The sequence below is a fragment of the Mixophyes fleayi genome, chromosome 1 (assembly GCF_038048845.1).
Source record: "Mixophyes fleayi isolate aMixFle1 chromosome 1, aMixFle1.hap1, whole genome shotgun sequence".
Lineage (NCBI taxonomy): Eukaryota > Metazoa > Chordata > Amphibia > Anura > Limnodynastidae > Mixophyes > Mixophyes fleayi.
The window spans coordinates 103,172,034-103,193,029 of NC_134402.1; the positions used below are offsets into that span (position 1 = coordinate 103,172,034).

The window sequence follows — 20,996 nt, forward strand, 5'->3', positions numbered from 1 at the left end:
GCTAAACACCGCGATTCCCGTTGCATCAATCGCTGCGTTTTGGACCTAATTATGCCCACTTCACTAGAAAGTGGGCAGAATTCTGCCGGATGCGGAAGATTGCCACACTCTCCCGGGAGTCCGTGAGACTCTCACAAAATGCGGGAGTCTCCTTGGCAAGTCTGGCTATATATTACCCGTGGACATGCTATATATTACCCGTGGGCAGGTGTCAGGTGGGAAACTACTGCCAAACTTCTAATGGGTAGGCACCACAGAAACAGAAGGGGGATGTCAGAAAGTGGACATTCCCTTTAAGTATATTATTGTATGTTACGTCATAGCACACAGCAAGTTTCCGAAATAAAGGATCATAAGCACCCACCTTAAATAGCATGACTATCAATAGAACCCCTTCCCTCTACAGTAAAAGCAACTATTTTGCAGAATTCAGATGTGAAGAAAAGCAGAAAACAAAAACATTACACTAGCTATATTAAAACTATATGTATAGAAGAAGGTGGTAAGGTAAGAGGTGGTCAATCATGTATTGACCTGCACCAAAAACATCCACCTTTAACGACAGGAAGTTGCAATCGTGATCAACCGTCGGCTGTACTTTACTCTGTGTACCAAGAGGACTGGTGTTTCTGCGACAATAAGGATGCACAGACACATATTACCTGAACATGTTAACAGGGTAATTTAGCATATTCATCACCAGTAACATGGAAGAACTGTCTGGAAGTCAGTGGATCAGCCAGAAAAATGAAAAAGAAATAAAATAAAATAATGGCTGAACAGAGGTATTCTCAAAACTAGTATAGTTTATCTTGTGATAAAATATATCTATCAAAACTTTATGAAAGAAAGACCATGTAGGTCACAGAATGAAGTTTATGAAGTTAGAAAAGCTATTAGCATAAACCACAAAAGACAGGCACTAGCACATATTAAAAAAATAATAATAATAGACTTGAAACAACTAGGATGACAGTGGACAGAAAGATATTAAGTTACGAAACCTATTTAGTTTGTCTAGCCAATAACAAAATAAAAATAAAAAAAGGTTTTCATCTGATAGAGACTTCTGAAAACTGCATAAAAAAATATACAAGTAAGCAAAAAGATTTGGTTAAAAGCAACTTGATGAAAAGTACATTGCTAGTGCTACTGAACTAGGAGATGTAAGAAAACTTACATCAAGCACTCTTGTATGAGAGAAATAACTTTGAAGAAAGTTGTGTTGTACAAACCATTATGAGTTCCTAAAAGAATACAATGTAAGTGTTCAATCACTACACATAAAAAACAAACATACGCATCAGATAAAGTCAAGATAAAATTTGGAATCTCAGGATTGTATAAATTAAATAAATTAAAAATAATTCAACTGGATACTGCTACTGTACAGTATATTATGTTTCCATATATCAAAAAATAAAAAACCCTAATTCATTTGTCCATTCCCATATTAAATCCTTCATAGTTACATGTTCCATCGTAAGATAAACCCATTCAGGCTTGGTCTTTCTTGAATAAGATTTAAGCGCATATGTACATATAAAACCACTAACACCAAAAAAACATAGATAGTGTAAGTAATTTATAAAAACAAACAAAAACACACTACTGCACAACCTTATCCTATTGTAGCAAACACTGTCTTATCTATTAAATAATTCAAACACATAATGCAACATTTTCTGGCTTTTTACAGCATATAACCTCCTGACAGATGTAAGACACCACTGCGGTTCATATACCAGAATAAACTTTGAGTCTAACTACTGAATCAAGGCTCAGCTACTCTTTAGTGAACTAGCGCAGACTCCTTTATTAACCACAATCTTCAGGTGAGGTTCCTGCCTATCTAGGACTTCTGGCAAATATACAAACTATGCAGTAAAATACAAATGCAGCCTTCTCAGGGTACCCATATTGCTAAATGGCTAGCTGGGACACAAACGTGGAATATAATTTGCTTTATTCATAAACATCCTCTTATGTTTATTATAGCTACATGGTTATAAGAACCTACTGTATTTCTACTTACAACAGTGTCATTTTCTGTGACCATAAGCATTCCTACTTAACCATTTACAAGTGCAAATCTGTAACTCCAATTGGTATCGGAAATTATTACAGTTCACATATCAAAGTGTGGGCAGCACGGTGGCTAAGTGGTTAGCACTTCTGCCTTACAGCACTGGGGTCATGAGTTCAATTCCCGACCATGACCTTATCTGTGAGGAGTTTGTATGTTCTCCCCGTGTTTGCATGGGTTTCCTCCAACACTAGTCTGTGTGTCTGTCTGTCTGTGTGTCTGAGGGAATTTAGACTGTTAGCCCCAATGGGGCAGGGACTGATGTGAGCTAGTTCTCTGTACAGCGCTGCAGAATTAGTAGCGCTATATAAATAAATGATAATAATAATAATAACCCGACACTAACACACAGTGGAGGCTACTAAATATTAAGCCAAACAGTATCCCCCTATGATGCTACTGGTTCCTAGTGAATTGATAAGGTGCTTTGTCATGTATTGTATATTGGTTCATCCCTCAAAACCGCAGCCATCCCTGTGTATAGATTACAGGCCCAGAAGGGGGAAAAAACTTATATTTTCTTTTCATACATTCTTTTTTATTGTAGTTGTGTTTGTTTTGTAAAGTTCTGGCAAGACTGTGCTGTGACTGGGGCTTGGCATTATAGCTTCATCGGCCCCTTTAGCAATCTGTGTTTTGGTTTGAAATTGTTTTGCTTTGTTATTACTTTTGATATAACTTAAATATTGTTGAGAATGAGTTAAGATGATTTGCAGCTGCACAAAAAAATTTTTTTCACACAGAATGTAATGTGAACAGACTGAAAAGTGCATAAGGGTTGACGTCAAATGACTACTTTGCTTTGATATGTCAATAATAATTTTTTGTGGGGTGTGGGCGCCTTCAGCATGGGAGTTATGCAGGGCGAAACACTATGACAAGATATGCAGTTCTATTAACCTATTAGCTGCCTAAAGTGCTTACATTATTCTTTCCATCTACTAACAATACTACTAACACTAACTTATTCTGAGGATCTGCAACTGGCCAAAGTAGCTGTGTTTAAATTGCCCTTATGGAAATTAGCCATGGAACAGAGTCCGCACAGAAAGTCTTCTCTTCCGCCCGGCTGGCTTTCATTATACATTTAAGGTTTGTAAGGATTATTGCCGAGAATAAATTCAGTGGGACATTCTGTGTGCAAAATAATTGTGAACAAAGCACACTATATTTGTAAATAATGAGCATGGCTGAAATATTTCTTTCAGAAACTATGTGAAAGCTATTGATGTGTATTGCATTGACTTTTTTAATCATAAAATTGCCTTTACACCAGACAAAAATATGTATAATACAGAATTCAAATGATTTGCAAGCTGAACAGATATATTTAATGTGTCATATGTATTTATACTGTACTTAAGACCTGATTACGTGCAACCTTAAATCTAGCATATATCAACTTCAAATTTGTACCCGGATTACGTAGAAGCGCAAATTACATCTTCTAGTTAATCTATTTCAATATCTATACAACTCCAAATGACCAAATAAGATGCAAAGGGGCGTGATTAATGTTCATCTGCACGCCCTTACTGTGCCACACTTGCATGTCAACACCCCTGATTCACATACCTAGATGCAAGGGGGCACAAGAGCAAAATTCAAGGAACTCTAAATATGGATGAAAGTGCATAAACTCATAAGGGACTTTATATTGAGTACTCACATGCAACTCTAAATAAAGTCCATAGTGAATATTACATTGGCACCCCGTTTGTTAGGTAGAGTTCAGCAGGGAGACATTTCATTACAAATAAGATGCATACTTTTATGTAGAACCTAGTCACAGCCAAAATTTTTGAGAATGAAACAAATATTTTCCACAAAGTCTAAGTCTGCTGCCTCAGTTTTGATGATCGCAATTTGCATATACTCCAGAATGCCATGAAGAGTGATCAGATGAATTGCAATTAATTTCAAAGTCCCTCTTTGCCATGACAATGAACTTTATCCCAAAAACAACATTTCCACTGCCTTTCAGCCCAGCCACAAATGCACCAGCTGACATCAGATCAGTGATTCTCTCGTTAACACAGGTGAGAGTGTTGATGAGGACAAGCCTGGAGATCACTCTGTCATGCTGATTGAGTTAGAATAACAGACCTGAAGCTTTAAAAGGAGAGTGGTGATTGAAATCATTGTTCTTCCACTGTTAACCATGGTTACCTGCAAGGAAACACGTGCAGTTATCATTGCTTTGCACAAAAAGGGCTTCACAGGCAAAGAAATTTCTGTTAGTAAGATTGCACCTAAATCAACCATTTATTGGATCATCAAGAACGTCAAGGAGAGATGTTCAATAGTTGTGAATAAGGCTTCAGGTGCGTCCAAGCAAGCGCCAGGACCATCTCCTAAAAGTTAATTCAGCTGCGGGATCGGGGCACCACCAGTGCAGAGCTTGCTCAGGAATGGCATCAGACAGGCGTGGGTGCATCTGCAGGCACAGTGAGGCTTTTGGACTTTTGGAGGATGCCCTGGTGTCAAGAAGGCCAGCAAAAAAGCCACTTCTCTCCAGGAAAAACATCAGGGACAGTCTAATATCCTGCAAAAGTTACAGAGATTGGACTGCTGAAGACTGTGGTAAAGTCATTTTTGTCTGATGAATCCCCTTTCAGATTGTTTGGGGCATCTGGGAAAACGCTTGTCCGGAGAAGGAAAGGTGAGCGCTACAATCAGTCCTGTGTCATGCCAACAGTAATGCATCACGAGACCATTCATGTGTGGGGATGTTGATTGACAGCATGCCAGAGCGAATTGCAGAGGCCTTCAAAAATTAGGGTCAACACTGCAAATATTGACTCTTTGCATAAACTTATTGTAATTGTCATTAAAGCTTTTGAAACTTATGAAATGCTTGTAATTTTACTTCAGTATACCATAGTAACATCTGACAAAAAGGTCTACAAACAATGAAGCAGCAAACTTTGTGAAACCCAATACTTGTGTAATTCTCAAAACTTTTGGCCATGACTGTTTATTTCCGGTATATATAGAAGGAAAATAATGCTTTGTAGTCTGCGTGGCAGATGTTAATATTTATTGTGTTAAAAATACACGTTACAATAAATTAAATATAAGGCTAAGAATAGCTGATTGCACCCATCATTTCAATACCAATAGTGAGATAGTGTGATTTTAGGTGGCCTTTGTAAAGAAAGGTATATCAGAAACATTGTTTTTTTTGTGGTTTAGCAGAAACAACTAAATTAGTCTTCATCACAAATCCAATTCCAGGAATTCAACCACCACTATTGCTGCAGTTGTCCTAGGATGCAAAAATTATTTTATAATCTAAATGTACCAATTCCTGACTTTATTGTACTGTAATCACATACCTCCTAAGCTCTGGGTAGACTGCATCGGTACAGGGGCGTGGCACATCAAGATGGGGGCGTGGTCACATCCCAGAGATGTGCCTAGTGCTTTTGAAGGGCTAGGCTGCCTGTACTCTCCTCCCCTTCCCTCCAAATCTTCATTGTCATGTGCACCAGTGCGCACAGCACCCACTCACCTCTGCTCTGTAATGTAGAGCAGCAGTAACCTGAATACCTCCCTACTTTCCCACTGATCGGGACAAAGCTGTTGTGATTGTGATGGAGGGACAGAGCCCTCAAATCGGGACTGTCTAGCCCAAATCTGGACAGTTGGGAGATATGTAATATGTAATCAGTGGTTAAAGTGGGCTAGCACATTTGGGCATGCCACGCCAACACTACTCCTACTGCTTTAATTATAAAACTATTAAATTCCATTCACTTATATTGTCCATACCGTCCCATCTAAATTTCCATACCATCACTACTAAAATTACCCTTCAATCACTGTAATCACTTTCAGTAATGTACAAAAAAAACCTGTCATGATTATTTACCTTAACAACTATGTAGATATGTTAAGAGTCATGACCAGTCCTCATGACCAGTCATCATGACCATCATTCATACAAAAGTAGATGTTAAATATATGTTTTTATCAGCATAGAAAATTGTATGTGTTTTGCTATATCAATTTAGACTAAGTTCTTTGGGCCATTCTCATGTGCGATGATACTATGAACTCGCTGAAAAACACACTACTTATGTACGCTTCTCTTCTGTAAACACTTGAACACATTTCACAGAGGTTTATTAAAGCATACATGATTTTAACACAAACACTGTGAATCAGATACAAACAAGTTCTCCCGTGATGACCTATTAAGCCACCAGCTTATCCACTTGTTGACTGATTGAAGTCACAGTGCCTCAGAAATAGGCAGCATGGGGTCATGTGCTCTCATGTGCTTATTTTCTGCCATCTGTTTACCAGCAGTGCTCAGCTTGGCTTCAGCCTGTACTGACAAGCTTGCAGAGAGTAGAAATGTCTGAAATACAATTGTACTTCATTACTGTGAGAGGAGTTTTAGCAAAACCTTATCAACAAATAGTATGTCATTCTGTCCTGTCTTAACTTTATAGTTTTGAGAAAAGAAACCTAAAAAAAAGTGTGGGGGGGGTAAGATCAGTGGCACAACATTAATTTTACATAACGAAGAAATACAGACAGGTAGATAACAGTTGTTGTATTTGGTGTGCCGAACATTTTGACATAATCCTAAAAATCAATCAACATTTGTAGACAAGGTTAGCACAAAAGTTTTGCATTTAAACAACAGAAATATGAGAAATTATGTCAATAAAATGATCAGGGCCTAATTCAATTACAAAATACCAGAACTGGTAACTAAACAGGAAAGGTGTTCATGAGAAGTAATCCATGTTTAGGTTTTGGATTTCAGTCAACTATGCATTAGAGATAGATAGGTAGATAGATAGATAGATAGATAGATAGATAGATAGATAGATAGATGATAAAGAGAGGGTTAAAGTAGAAGAGAAAGAGGAGGGTGGGGTAGTAGAGAAAGACACGGGGGGAAATAGAGAGGGGGTGTAGGAGAGATGGGGGGTTAATAGAGAGAGAGAGCACGGTGGTGTTGTGTTAAAGTTACACATTAGTCATTATTACTATCACAATAGAAAAACATAGCAAAACATAAAGTTATCAGTAAATATAAGTAAATAAAAATACTTCAAAATGATTCAATTTATTTCAACATTATTATATGTAAAGAAGTTATTTATAAATTTTAACAATACTTCAAGTACCTGTGATGCAAAATGATTTTCAGGTGGGGAATGTGGTCATAGGATATATGACTTTATTTGTATAGCAATTTCCCCCACCCAGTGTGGGTGTGTATCTGCCTGTACTACTTTGTCTTTCAAGTTTCATTTCTGCTACTTAGAAAGAATGTTGGCTAATCTCTGCGTTCTAGTCAGTATAGATTAGGGCTCCCATATTTTGAAAAGAAACCCAGCATGATCTGAAATTTACTAAGGCTATAGTATCCGCCACTTACTTATCAAATCCCAAATATACTAAAATAGTTATATATATACTTATCAACACTTGCATGGGATCATCAGGAAACTGAATACTAGGAAAATAAACATTGTAAATTAAAGATTTCAGAAAGTCAGTAACTGTAATTAAGGTATTCTGACTAAATTCATCTGTGATAGCCAACATCACAAATTTAGATTATTAAGAAAGTATTGTTAACAGTGTCATTTTGAGATTAATATATGGTTTTGTGACTGGATCACTGATAAATAACTTTTGGTATGAATGTATTTAACGGAAATAGCGCAGGGCGCTGATTTATATAAATTGCCAATGCACTTATTTTTAAAATTGTATATATTTGAGATAGGAAATCGTTATTTCTGAGACAAGAGTAGAAACTCGTTTTTCCTGTTTTAACCTTACTAAAGGATATGCATTATTTCTGATGTATATATCTGATACAATGAGCCTTTGTTTGCAAAGTCTTTTTTGTATTGGGATGTGTTTTGTATGGAAGTGTCATTGTTTGGGATTTGTAAGGTTGCTAGTGGAAACCTCCAATTAGGCATATGATGAAGTTTAATGCCTGCTGTGGCCAAAGGCCCAGCAGGGGGTCCTTACTGTGTGTCCTTTTGTCCAGAGTGAATTTCATAGATAAGTGTAAATGTTGTTAGCCTTGAAATGCATGTAAATCTATGTTTTGGGAAGCAGGGTACATTCTGATTCTAAAAATAGACTGTTTCTGAACTGCATAAAAATACATCAGCTTGTATTTGAAACTTGTTCTTCTGATTTTCATCTGACCTGATCACCCTGGTACCTTCAACAAGAGTGAGAACAAATAAACATCTTGCTTCAAGACCTGCTTGAAAACCTCTTCAATATTGCTGTATTCCTGCGATCTGCAGATTAGACCAAAAATCTAATCTGTTCTCCGGCTGTCTCTGAGGTTTGGACCCAAGCGTTTCCAGTACCACCGCTTTGCATGCTACCCAGCAGCTCAATGTGATAGGCCAGGGGGGGATCCATTCACAGCAACCCAGATCCATAATAAGAGGTCCGGAGTTACCAGCCCGGGTACACCAGCAACGAGGTACACTAGCAGCAACAGTTACCAAGAAGGAACGTAGTTCTGAGTGCCATAGAAGGAGCTCAGTGGTGGCAGCTCGTGTAAGCCCCTCTTACTGCAGCAAGAGGGCGCATTTGGGAAAACGAAAGGGAACGGTGGCAAAGTAAGCCCAGCAGGTTCCCAGCAACAACAGACAGGGTGGCATAGGCGGTCCATCCTGTCACAGCTTTTCTTTATGTTTATCCATTATCTTGCTATTTAGGGTATTCACCACTATTTAATCTTATCATATATAGCACCCTGAACCATTACCATAATATGTCAGCGCTTTATAAATAAAATATAATAATATGGCAAATAATGTAATGTGTGACAGGTTTATAATTGTAATAAGCAGTTATAAGTAGCACTGTGGAAATGGTGAACATAACTAAAGGAAGAGGTTTAGTGGTCTATTTATGACCAAACTTAAATTGCTCAGGTTAATTTTCCTTTCTTATCACAATGATAAGAAATGAATTAACATGGCAATTTATTAAAATTGATCAGCAGAACAGCGACTCGGATAGCAGGCTGTCCCAGCGAATAATCTATAGTAAAGGGATCACAACTGGGATCACTTTTCTTACAGGTTTCTACGGCATGGCTGAATTTGTGAAGTGAGAGCATGAAGCATATGGTGCTGTGTCAGCAGGACTAATTTATGTCATGTAAAATTATAATGCAAGGTAATTCTAGGAAAAAGAGGAAACTTTTATTGTGATTCTTAATCCCAGAAACAATTATGCAAATTTACCCTTATTTCTAGGAAGGTGTTTAAGTGCACTTCAGCCTGGCTCTTCATAATGTAAGCCAGTATAGAAATGGCACGCAACCATCTGGTCTCCTCTAGCTGCTTTTGTCCTCAAATTAAAAAGTAATTAGTACTCTATTTACTATACCTATACTAGAACTAACTGATGACATTTTGGACACATTTGGGGTTGACCTATTATAATAAACCTGCATGTGCATGCAAGTTAGAATATACACTCCCCCAGTGGTCACTTTGTTAAGTACACCTTTCTAGTACTCGTTAGGAATTCTTCATCACATGGATACAAGGTGCTGGAAACATTCCTGAAAGATTCTGATCCATGAGGACATGACCGTAACACTCAGTTGCTTCAGGTTTGGCAGCTGCACATTCATGCTGGGAATCTCCCATTCCACTATATCTCTTGGATGGAGATGTGGTGACTAGAGGCCATTGGAGTACACTGAACTTATGTTCATGTAACCAACTTGAGATGGCATGTGCTTTGTGACATGGCACATTATAATACTGGATGTAGCCATTAGAAGATGGTCAGACTGTGGTCATAAAGGACTCAAAGTGTGCCTTTAAAGGTAGACCTACCTAATCAGGTAGGCTGTGGCATTTAAATGATCAATTGGCATTAAGGGGCATAATGTCTACCAAAAGAAAATGACTCCCCATACCAATACACCACCGCCAGTCTACACCGTTGACATAAGACAGGATGGCTCCATAAATTCACGTTGGTTGTTTAGCTCATCATCTGCAAGTTGCAGCAGAAATTGGGACTCCTCAGACCAGGTGATGTTTTTCCATTCTTCATCTGTCCAATTTTGGTGAGTCTGTGTCCACTGCACAGTTTCTGGTTCTTAGCTGACAGGAGTGGAACCCGGTGTGGTCAGTTATGTGGCCACTGAATGTATATTTTATACACATGCATACAATGTATATGCATTTCCATATTATTATTAACATTGGAGTTATTGATTATTTTACAGTCTTTACTTTTCTGGAGATTGCAGTTGTTGGTACTGTAAAAACATATTGTTGCCATCTCACTAATCTAGATGTTTAGATAATATATCACAAGCTCCAATGAAAGTATGTCTCATCAGCTACTATAGCTTAAGAACTTTGTACTTGAGTGCAAATAAACTCTTATCTGAACAAACGTATGTACAGTCCTACATATGGAAACACTGTCACAACTTAGTGTCTGCTGACATGCTGAATGCAAATATTTTAAAAGGGTAAGCCAAATTGCTGCATAGTCTGCAGTCCACAGCAGACAGATTACTAGGTGGTTTATCCAGACTTGTCAATTTCTTCTTCATCTTTAAACCTCTAGCAACAGTGACCAGTAAGCCAAATAAGAAAAGGAATAAGTGGGCTTGAATTAATGTAAAATTAGAAGTTATTGTCATGGCTGATACCCTAGTGAGAGAAGGGGTGTACTACACCGAGTACCATGTCAACACTTTTAGGAATATGTAGATATCAAAACTGTGGCAGGATCGTAGTCTGGGTCCTGGAGTTGAGCTTTTCAAGCTCAATTACAAGTAAACGGACCTCTCTGTTGCAAAGCGATATATACGTATCTTTACTGGCATAATTATCATTTCTATCTTCCAACTTAGAATAAGAAGAAACTTCAAAGCATAAATGACATGACCCCAAAACTTCAGTATGATTTTTCTTTTTACGTAAGTGGCAGAACTATATGTATATTACTTGTATGTATAGAACTTACTTATTGATATTAGCTTATTTTAAATGAACTATCTTTGACACTGCAATATTTTCAGCGATTGCAGATTTAGGAGATCACACTGTTTTAGTATGTGTTGATCGTACACTAAGCAAGCCTTAGAGAAAGAGATCAGTCTGGAACATAGGAGTTATCCAGTATGAACAAGTCAGACAGGTGCAAAGGCACAGAGCTGCATATTACCTGCACCCACTAGTCACAAGTATATTTGAAGTGGTAAACAATCCTATCTTAGAATCCTTACCTATTGGAGATAAATAATATCCTACCAATGACCAGGCACCAGATAAATAAGAATGTAATCCTGATAAAAACAATATTCTGGGAATGCTACATTTTTGGGTAGACAGTACATGACAAATCATGAAGAGAAGAGGTGCAATGTGCACCCTACATATCATTCTGATTAAAAATCACTTAATAGTCTTCACAAAGTGTGTTTTGCACTATATAAATTTATAGAATCATAATGACATTACGCAAGCAAAGCTTTATTCAAGACAAAACACTAACCATTAATATATCATTATCTTCAATATACTTTATTTAATTGTTCTTAGCAACACATCTGCAGAATATCAACTGGTTATCGTGGAAAGATATTTATTTTACATCTGCCGATTACTAATTAAATGAAATTATCTTATTTTAGGCTTGGAAACCAGGTATGATTGCCAGTTTCAGTAACAAAAGTACAAACTACATAATCTCTGGTAAATTACTGCCCTAATAATAACATTGTCACAACTTACAGTAAAACACAGGTAGAAACCCCAACTGTATGAGAAGTTTTCAAATCAAAAGTGAATATAAATTCATTGCTTTATGGCTAAATTAGAAGTAAAAGTGTTGGGAAAATAAATATGTTTATGGTTAGTGGCCTTTGCTAACAGGCTTCCTCTCCTCATTAGCCTGATCAATCAGACTAGCTACATATGGAGTACCTATTGAAATATATGCAAATGATCTTGCACATTGATCTTTGTGCTACATGTATGAAGCATGTGAAAGCAAACCACACATCTGCAGCTTTAAATCCCTTGCACTTTCTGTGCCACATTTACCTGTGCATGAGATTTTGGAAATAACCACAGCGTGGGGCTGACCCACAGCAGTATTAAAGGAATTTCTGAAGGGCCCCAAGCTCCCGGGACCCATGTCTTCCCCACAACCTTGCCTTGCAGAAGGAACGCCAGAAAACATATGGTCACATTTGCACTTTTATTAATCTGTGAGTGTGACACAAGCAGCCAATGATACAGGGTATCACTTGCATAACGTGTGTGTGTGGCTACTGCTGGGCCCACTGTAAGAGCATGTGCTCTCTGTGCACAATGATAGAAGCAGGAGGTTTAGGATGCTATATAAAAGGCAGATAACGCTGTGAGCAATATTATTCCCTCTGGTGGGGAGGAGGAATCCAGTCTGGCACTGAATGTTCACCACAGTGTACTGTTACTTAAAGTAGAGATGCTCACTGACCCCCGTGAACTGGTTTTGGATCTGGAGAAGGTTTTAGTTTTGGCAAAACCGCCCTCGTGTGTTTGGTTTTAGATTTTTTAGAAAAAATCCTAAAATATGCTAAAATCACATAATTTTGCTCTTTTTTTGTTCATTATTATTAACCTCAATAACACGAATTTCAAGTCATTTGCAGTCGATTTAGACCACCTCACAGGTCACAATATTATTTTCATACACTTTCGGACAAATACTGCAGCGACCTAGCTGGATGGTAAGTGACAGAGCAATGACACAATCACACGGCAGTTCCTACCACATCTAGGAAACATTGGCACACAGCAGTCGCAGAAAAGAAAAATGGGGGTCCGCCCTCCCTCCCACCCCTCGCTATGTTGGATCTTAAAAAGGAATTCAAAACTCGCAAGATCCGACAACGTCACAATGGCGTCTTGCCTCGTTTTCAATTCCGAGGGCGCTCGACTCGGTACTCGGATCCCCTAAGTTCGGGTATGTTCGCTTCTTGAGGAACCAAGCCTGAGCATCTCTAATTTAAAGGGATAACAACTGACTACAAGTAAACCTTATATCCACTCACTTGGTATCACAACAGAAAATAGGACTCATTGAGCCTTAACATACCAATTAAGTGATGACATGCATGGTACGCATCAGCTAGTATTGTACATGATATAGACTGGCATTGCCTGTAAGATAAAATTTGCAGTCTTTCACATCTAAATCAACATTTTTAAGGATAATAAACTGTTTTAAAAGCAATGGTTTTATACAGTTTAAAAGAACACACCACCCCCCTAGAAAACATAAATCCACTAGTCACTTCTTGCCCAGAGAAGCACAGAGTAGCAGTCTAAACTCACCACATCTTGAGAAACTCCCATAGATGGACGAACTCCTAAAGAATGTGCTTCCTGTTCTGATAAATGATTCACAGGGGTGGCCCTACTAACAGCCACCCAGAATCAAGTGCCATAGCCAGCAGGGACTAACAGGCATTACATTTTGAATGGAGATTGGAATTAAGCAATTTTAAAATATCATATTTTCCTTAAACATGTGTTGACCAATATACACAGAAATAAACGAAGAGTATTTCCCCATCTGAGGTGGTGCTTGCTGTCTTGCATGAGCAACTTTGATTCCTCCGAATAACACAGCAGTAAAAAAAAAGTGACACAACATAATGATTTGCACTCTGTCATCCCTTACAAGATATGTTTTCTTTTTCAGTCATTACAACCACTTAAAAAGTATGTCATTTTAAAAATTACAGACTATAAAGGCGAAAGGTATCCATATAATAACATAATAGAGCATGTCATAGCAATAGACACAGTAATAAAATAATGGTAAAGACAAATCATAGGCATATATAGTAGTGGTAAAAAAATCATTGTAGGCATTACTGATGTGTTTACTAGCTGTAAATGCAAAGAATAAAAAAAAAAATGCTTTCCCAAAACAAGGCTACTAAATATAACAATAGCTATGGTATCGTGACAAAACTATCATACCAATGTACAAGTATTTTAGTAGCATGAAAGACAGTAATAAAATGCATGTAAAAGTCACCAGTGTGTATGAGCCCTTTGCAATGGTATATATGCTTCATGCATGGCCATTGCTTTGCATTAGGTATTTAAGTTGCTCTCTCCCCCTAAGAATGTTAGAACAGATGATGGGGGTAATTGAATTATTAAAAGAAAAAGAACATATATTGCATGGGCTTGATCCACATATGCTAAGCATTACGCATCTTAAGTTCCGTACAGGTTGGCACTAGCAGCATAAGCACAAGGTTTATGCCAGGCACATGTAGACACTTACATCCCACCTGCACCCATGTTTTTATCCATTTGTTTTATGTGCAACAAACACGTTCACTATCAATAAAATGGAAAAGCCTCTCTAATACAGTACAATTCTCGTGTAAAAAAAAAATACTAAACAAAAGCATTATATATGCTCCAGTGAAGAATAAAGCACCAATCAGCACAAGTGATGCAAACACAAGCAGCCAATAACAAGTGGATCGCTAGTGATGGAGACCATCATCATCATACATCGACTGCCCCTGACCACCCGCATACAATAAGGCTTTCTCAGAAGAGATCAACATATATCAGTTGCATTGCTAGTACTATTGGCTCCTCCTTAACGGATAAACGGATGGTGCTCCAAACTTAAATTATATTTAGGCAGGGCAGAATGTTGCACAGTAAATGCTACATTTTACATAATTAAATAGAAATATTTTAAAATCACTTGGTGCTACAGACTCCCAGCTGAGGGTGAGGTCAGAGCAAGTGTTATCTGTTTGGCTGAACTTGAGGGTGGCTGCAAATGACCGGACATAGCAGCCCTGGGCTTTTCCAAGCATCATATTTTACATCACCCTTAAAGCAGCACAATAAAGAGGTGGGGGATGAAAAATACATGCACTGAATCCCCAGCAATATGCATCACATTGCGAGATCTTAGTAAATTAAATCTAAATGTATGTAATTCACAGTTAGCAACTGTAAAAACCTGTCCTTATCTTGTGAAATTGATCAGTTGCTCAATAGAATTCCTCACTATGTTTGATGTCGTTCTCTCTCTAGATTTTTTTTCTAACTCTTTAGAAGATAAAATGTAATGAATTAGTTTCCACAATACTAAATAGTACGGGTTAAGAATGGTATCAGAAGACCCTCCAATTAATTTGTCTCCACCTTCTAATAGTTAGGTCCTGGATAAGATGGGTTATTTGTGAAGGGGAGACAGGGGATGTTAGTTACTTATTGAATTGTATGAGAATTGTGAAAATATGTATTTATTTCATAATGCATTCAATTGTATATGTGATATTTTATACCTCAATAAAAATTGAATATTAAAAAAAATAATAAAAAGTAATGAATTAAAGTACTTATAAAGCAAAGGAAATACATTGCAACCAAAGCATATAAACATGTTATCAGGCCCACCTAGACCAGTGAAAGGCAATCTGATACACTTCAAGGGCCACCTGGTGCGGCCCTCTAACCTTGAAAAGGGCCACACATTGCCATTAATCTAATTAGAACAAAACATTTAATCAAAGAAATAGACATATCTGTAATAACATATCAGAATGTATTTCAAACAAGTGTTACAAATGATAAACAAAAATCTGACAAATAAGCAAGAAGGAGCCAGGGGCCACAGATGGGGGCCCCGGAGGGTCCCCTGTTGACCATCACTGACCTAGATTGTTCCCCGTATTAAGTGCTTAGATGTCCCCGATCATCAGTGATGTATCCAAGGAAATTTTAAAATGTTGACTGTTCATGATTAAATGGTCTAATCTTAAAAAAATGGGTCCACGAAACTAATAAATATAATGGAAACCATTGTATGAGGAAGCTTACCAAGAAATTCTTGAAGGTAGATTAAATCTACTGTTTCTAATCCCCATTTTTCACTCCAGTGAATGAAATGCAAAGTGCCTGGCATCAGTATGTATCAAACATAGCACTTGGGACTCCTACATAACAGATCTCTAAAAGTACAAAAGTACATACATCTGGTAAGCGCAAATATTATCCTGGCTCCAGTTGACATTTGCATGTGTGTTTGCAAGTAAATACTTCATGATACTACACTGAATTTTAATTTAATTCTGATGCCTCTGTAATGTAAACAACAGACTGACGAAAGGAACTGTCCACATTTGTGTAACAATCTATCTTATCCTACTTGTCTGTGGAGTTTGGGTAGCTGGGAGCTTGTATGCGCTGTATTATTTATTACAATAATATAAATAAGACAACGCATACAAGCTTACCAGCTAATCACAACTCCACAGACAAGATAAACATTAAATATTAAAGTTAACGCATTTTCCGAATCAATTCTTGTTATGCCATATCCAAAATTAAATATATATGAGATGATCTCATTGGACATTATTTGTAATCTAGCATGTTAAAGCCGATATATTACAGACACAAATCTACACCGATGTAAGCATGCTATCATGAAAATAAGTTTTTATTATTTTTTAGTTTTATACACAAACATAAAGTTAATGGGTTTTAACCTTTTCAACTTTTTATTGCATTAAACAATTACAAAAAAACAAAAAAAAAAAAGTTAGCCCCCCCAGCATGGGGTTTAACAAAACTGAACTCTGTTCTGATGGAGTGACCAAGTACTTCTTGCTGATATTCTTCCTGATTCTGTTTCAACAAGAACCTTGGATTAATTATATCAGTCAATATCCTATATGTATGTATGTATGTATGTATGTATGTATGTATGTATGTATGTATGTATGTATGTATGTATGTATGTAATTTATATATTAGGTTTGAAAGGCTGAAGTGAGCCTTTGAAACTAGGTTTCCATGCCGAGCAGCTGCATGCAAGCCTCACATCACCAAGACTAATGCCAAACATCGGATGGAGTGGTAGAGAGCATGCAAACACTGGACTGCTTCAGCCTACCTAGTCATTTTGAACAATGCTATGCTTCCAACTTTGTGGCAACAGTTTGGGAAAGGCCCTTTTTTATTCCAACATGATTTGTGCACAAAGCAAGGACTACAAAGACATGGTTTGATGAGTTCGATGAGCCCTGACCTCCATCGGACACCTTTGGGATAAACTGGAACAGAGATTGTGAGCCAGGCCTTCTTGTCCAATATCGGTGCCTGACCTCATAAATGCTCTACATAATGAATGGGCACAAATTCCTACAGAAACACTCCAACATCTTATGGAAAGACTTCCAGGAAGAGTTGAAGCTGTTATCGCTGCAAAAGGGGGACCAACTCCATATTAAAGTTTATGTATTTGAATACAATGTCATTACAGTTCTTGTTGGTGTAATGGTCAAACATCCGAATACTTTTGTCAATATAATATATACATCCAGAGAAGTCGCTACATTGCTATTTTATATTGCAAGTATTTAAACTACATTCAGTGAATTTTTCAGTCACTGTTTTGGCGCTCTAAAGTGTCTACAGCAGAGCACCTTGAGTATATATTACCACTACGAATTGCTGAACATACCGAGGACATATGGCTACTACTATGGTGATCACTGCAGACCGGAAATTCATCCAGAGATGCATTATTACTATTATCTTTTAGTATGCAGCTTTAATCCAGCAATTTTCTTGTTACCAAGATTTACTGCACTATCAGTGCCCTCCATCTGTGAAAACAGGTACATGGAATGTACTATAATGTAACTTCCCTTCTCTGTACAGAAGATGTACTTCCCACCATTTGTTTTTTTCTGAGCTGTATAAATTAATAATTATTGCAAAAACAGAGCGTAGAGTTTAAAATACACAAAAAAATTACATTATAATCATGCTCCGTAACATGCCATTTGTAGTACACCATGGTCTGTCAGGTCTGCACCCTGTGTGAAGTGCTTAGCTGCACCTGAAGGGGAGAATCATAGTGCAATCTGTCATGTGTAGTAAACCAGCTTGTACGTGCTGATTTGAAACAAACGGTCTAAAGGGGTATTGCCTAAACTGGAACTATTTGCATTTGTTTGCAGTTGCAGCAGACTGGCAGTACCTGAACCAGAAATAGAGAATCAGCACTTCTAAATGAAGTATTGTAAGGATATAAACCCCATACAGATAAAGGTTCTATAATAGATGCACATGTTTAGCAGCAAAGTGTCACTAGAATTTTTTTCTAAATGTTGGCAACTGTGCACTTAAACACCTGGTCGCAACGTGTTCTTGACAGAACTAAACAGTGTGTCTGGCCTTGGTAGTGTTGGTAATCTCATGAGAGATTACCAACAGTAAGTTGATCATCTTTTTTAATGCCAAAAATATATTTAAAATGCAACTTCTTCATTGATTTGATGAACTGAAGAGAGTAAAAGCCACCAAGAACATGCTGGTATCCATTACAGCGTCACTGGCCATGGTATTAAGGCAGAAATTTTCTTTTAATTGGGCACATATCTAGAACAGGAGACAAGAGCAGGGGTAGTTGTTGAAATCTGTGTATGATAAGAATGTTATGAACTGATTACAGAAACAGAAGGCTCCAGCTATCTGGGCAACCAATGCTGTATAATAAGGTGCTGTTGACTGCTGAACTGGCAAATTATTGCACATCTAATGAGACCTCAGACAGCTGTATCATGTATGGTTTGCCAAAGCAGGCAGAAGCAGCTGTAAGTCATTTCTCACCAGTAGTGCTTGCTTTATTGCTAAAAATGCAGCTCCGCAGAATGATTTTTTTTCAGCCAGAACAAAACCTCCTCTACATGAATGAAAAGTTAAATTGCAGGGTTTATTTTAAAAAATTGTACAAAATGTAATATGCGTGCTAGAACCATAGCAACCACTCAGATGTCAGTGGCCATTGGTATAATTGCACTGTATTGCTAAAAGTCGACATCTGACTGGTTGCTATGGGTTACAGCACACCAATGCTCTTTGCTAAAGGTTACCAGATAAGCCCCTTTCTGTTTCGTTGGCAATTCTTGTATAATTTTATTACAAAAAAAAGTGATCAGAGCAGGGAACACGTACCACTGTATACATAGAACAAAGAATAGAAAACAAAGCTATTGCTCACTGAGTAACTTAACTACGGCTAGCGAATTTTGTCATAGAAAATTCTGGTATAAAAGGAATATTACAGATAATTTCATATTTATCATAATAACAGTAGATCTAACTGGATTTTAGATATTTGTTTCCAAATCATGTGAAAAACATTAAAATATATAATTGTAATATCTTTTCACCAGTGCCTTGTTTATCTTCTAAATAGAATGCTGTTGTCCCCGACACTCTGTGCATCCTATATGTAAGGGTAAACACACACAGGCTCATGAAAAGTGATACATACTTTTTCAGTTGTGTTTATAGCTTGGTGAATGCAGCTTTAGAGGCTCTTCAAATAGGGCACACTGAGCCATATGAGGAATATGCCGACAGAACAGCCAAGTGCTCAGAATGAACAATGGAGGAAACATAACTGGAAGCAAATAGGGCATGCTGGTTTTATAACATACTTGCCAACTCTCCCGGAATGTCCGGGAGACTCCCGAAATTCGGGACAGTCTCACGAACTCCCGGGAGAGCTGGCAAATCTCCCGCATCCCGCTACAGCCACCACTTAATGACGTGATTCACCATGCCCCGCTCCCTCCCGGAAAGTATGTTTTATAATCCATCCAGCTGGACACTGGTGTGCACTGCACTTTCCACTTAGGGCGCCATGACCCTTTTTGAAGTGCCAGCGAAGCGCTGTTCACCAAGCAGACATACCAAACGCACATTAAAAGCCACTGTGTGTACCAGGATTCCTGCTCAGATTGTCTTCTTCATGACTGTTCTGGTTTAACCCTCCCACGCTTACAATCTTCCCTAGTACGCTTCACACTAGGGTTAACCACTCACCTACCAGGAGTATGAGGTACAAGTCTAAAAATTTCAACCAGTTCATAAACAAATAAATAGATTTATATTTGCAGCAAGATGCTAAATCATTATCTAAATCAGAGTTTCTCAACCTTCTGGCATTGTTTACCCCTCTAGGATGGTAATTGTTTATCACATAACCCCTGAAAAATGCTCCCCTCAACAGTACACACTTGGAAACCAGCACTCAGGTCTGTACAGATCTTAAGGATGTCACCACACATGTACAGAGTGGTGTTTGAGAACATATTGAAGTATGATTCATCGGACCATATCCCATTCCTTCACTGCTCGGTACTCCTTAGCATGTGCTCTCTGTACCCTGAACTCGCAAACGTGTCAGGTGTGATAAACGGTTTAGACTATGATATCCTACTTTGTGGAGTACTTCTCAGGCCATTGTTTTCTTCTTTTCTTTATAAAACTGGCTGCTTACACTACAGGTTGAAATTTGCAGTCAATTGCCCTGCACTTGCTCACCCGTTTTGCATTCCACTTCGAATGAATGCACGGCTATCATGATCCTGGAGTATGCACATCTGCGCACTCTTCCTCTTTGCGGATGATGTTTTCCTTTGTAATCCAAGTCAACATCACTTTAGACATCACTGCTCATGAAACATTAGCAAGTTCAGTGGTCTTGGTCACTGAAGCTCTGCAAGACATGGCACAATAATCATCTTTCAAAGTCACTCTGGACTTCTCTTGCAGCCATGATAACCATAATTATAGGCAACCAGTGGAGACGAGTGGTTTAGTACATGACCCTGACCATCATGGGGAGCTATTTACTTAAATAACATCTGAGTCATCCTATTTAAAGCCTTTGATTTCATTATGATTATTTACCTAGAGCAGTGTTTCCCCAACTCCAGTCCTCATCCACCCCCAACAGCTCATGTTGTGAGGATTTCTGTTGGTGGAAACAGGTGGTATAATTACTGACCCTGCCAAGTAGACTAAGTCAT

At 37.9% G+C, this 20,996-nt stretch overlaps 1 protein-coding gene across 3 annotated transcripts in view; it reads right to left on the reverse strand.

Moving 5' to 3' along the window:
• Nucleotides 1-20,996, reverse strand: part of FHIP1A (FHF complex subunit HOOK interacting protein 1A) — a 199,410-nt gene that overhangs the window by 121,925 nt on the left and 56,489 nt on the right. The window contains exon 2 of one of the 3 annotated variants that reach the window (XM_075198802.1): nucleotides 20,509-20,683. The exons of the other annotated variants lie outside the window; for them this stretch is intronic. The gene's annotated coding sequence lies outside the window, so the exon portion shown is untranslated. The remainder of the gene's footprint in view (nucleotides 1-20,508; nucleotides 20,684-20,996) is intronic. 3 annotated transcript variants of the gene reach the window in all.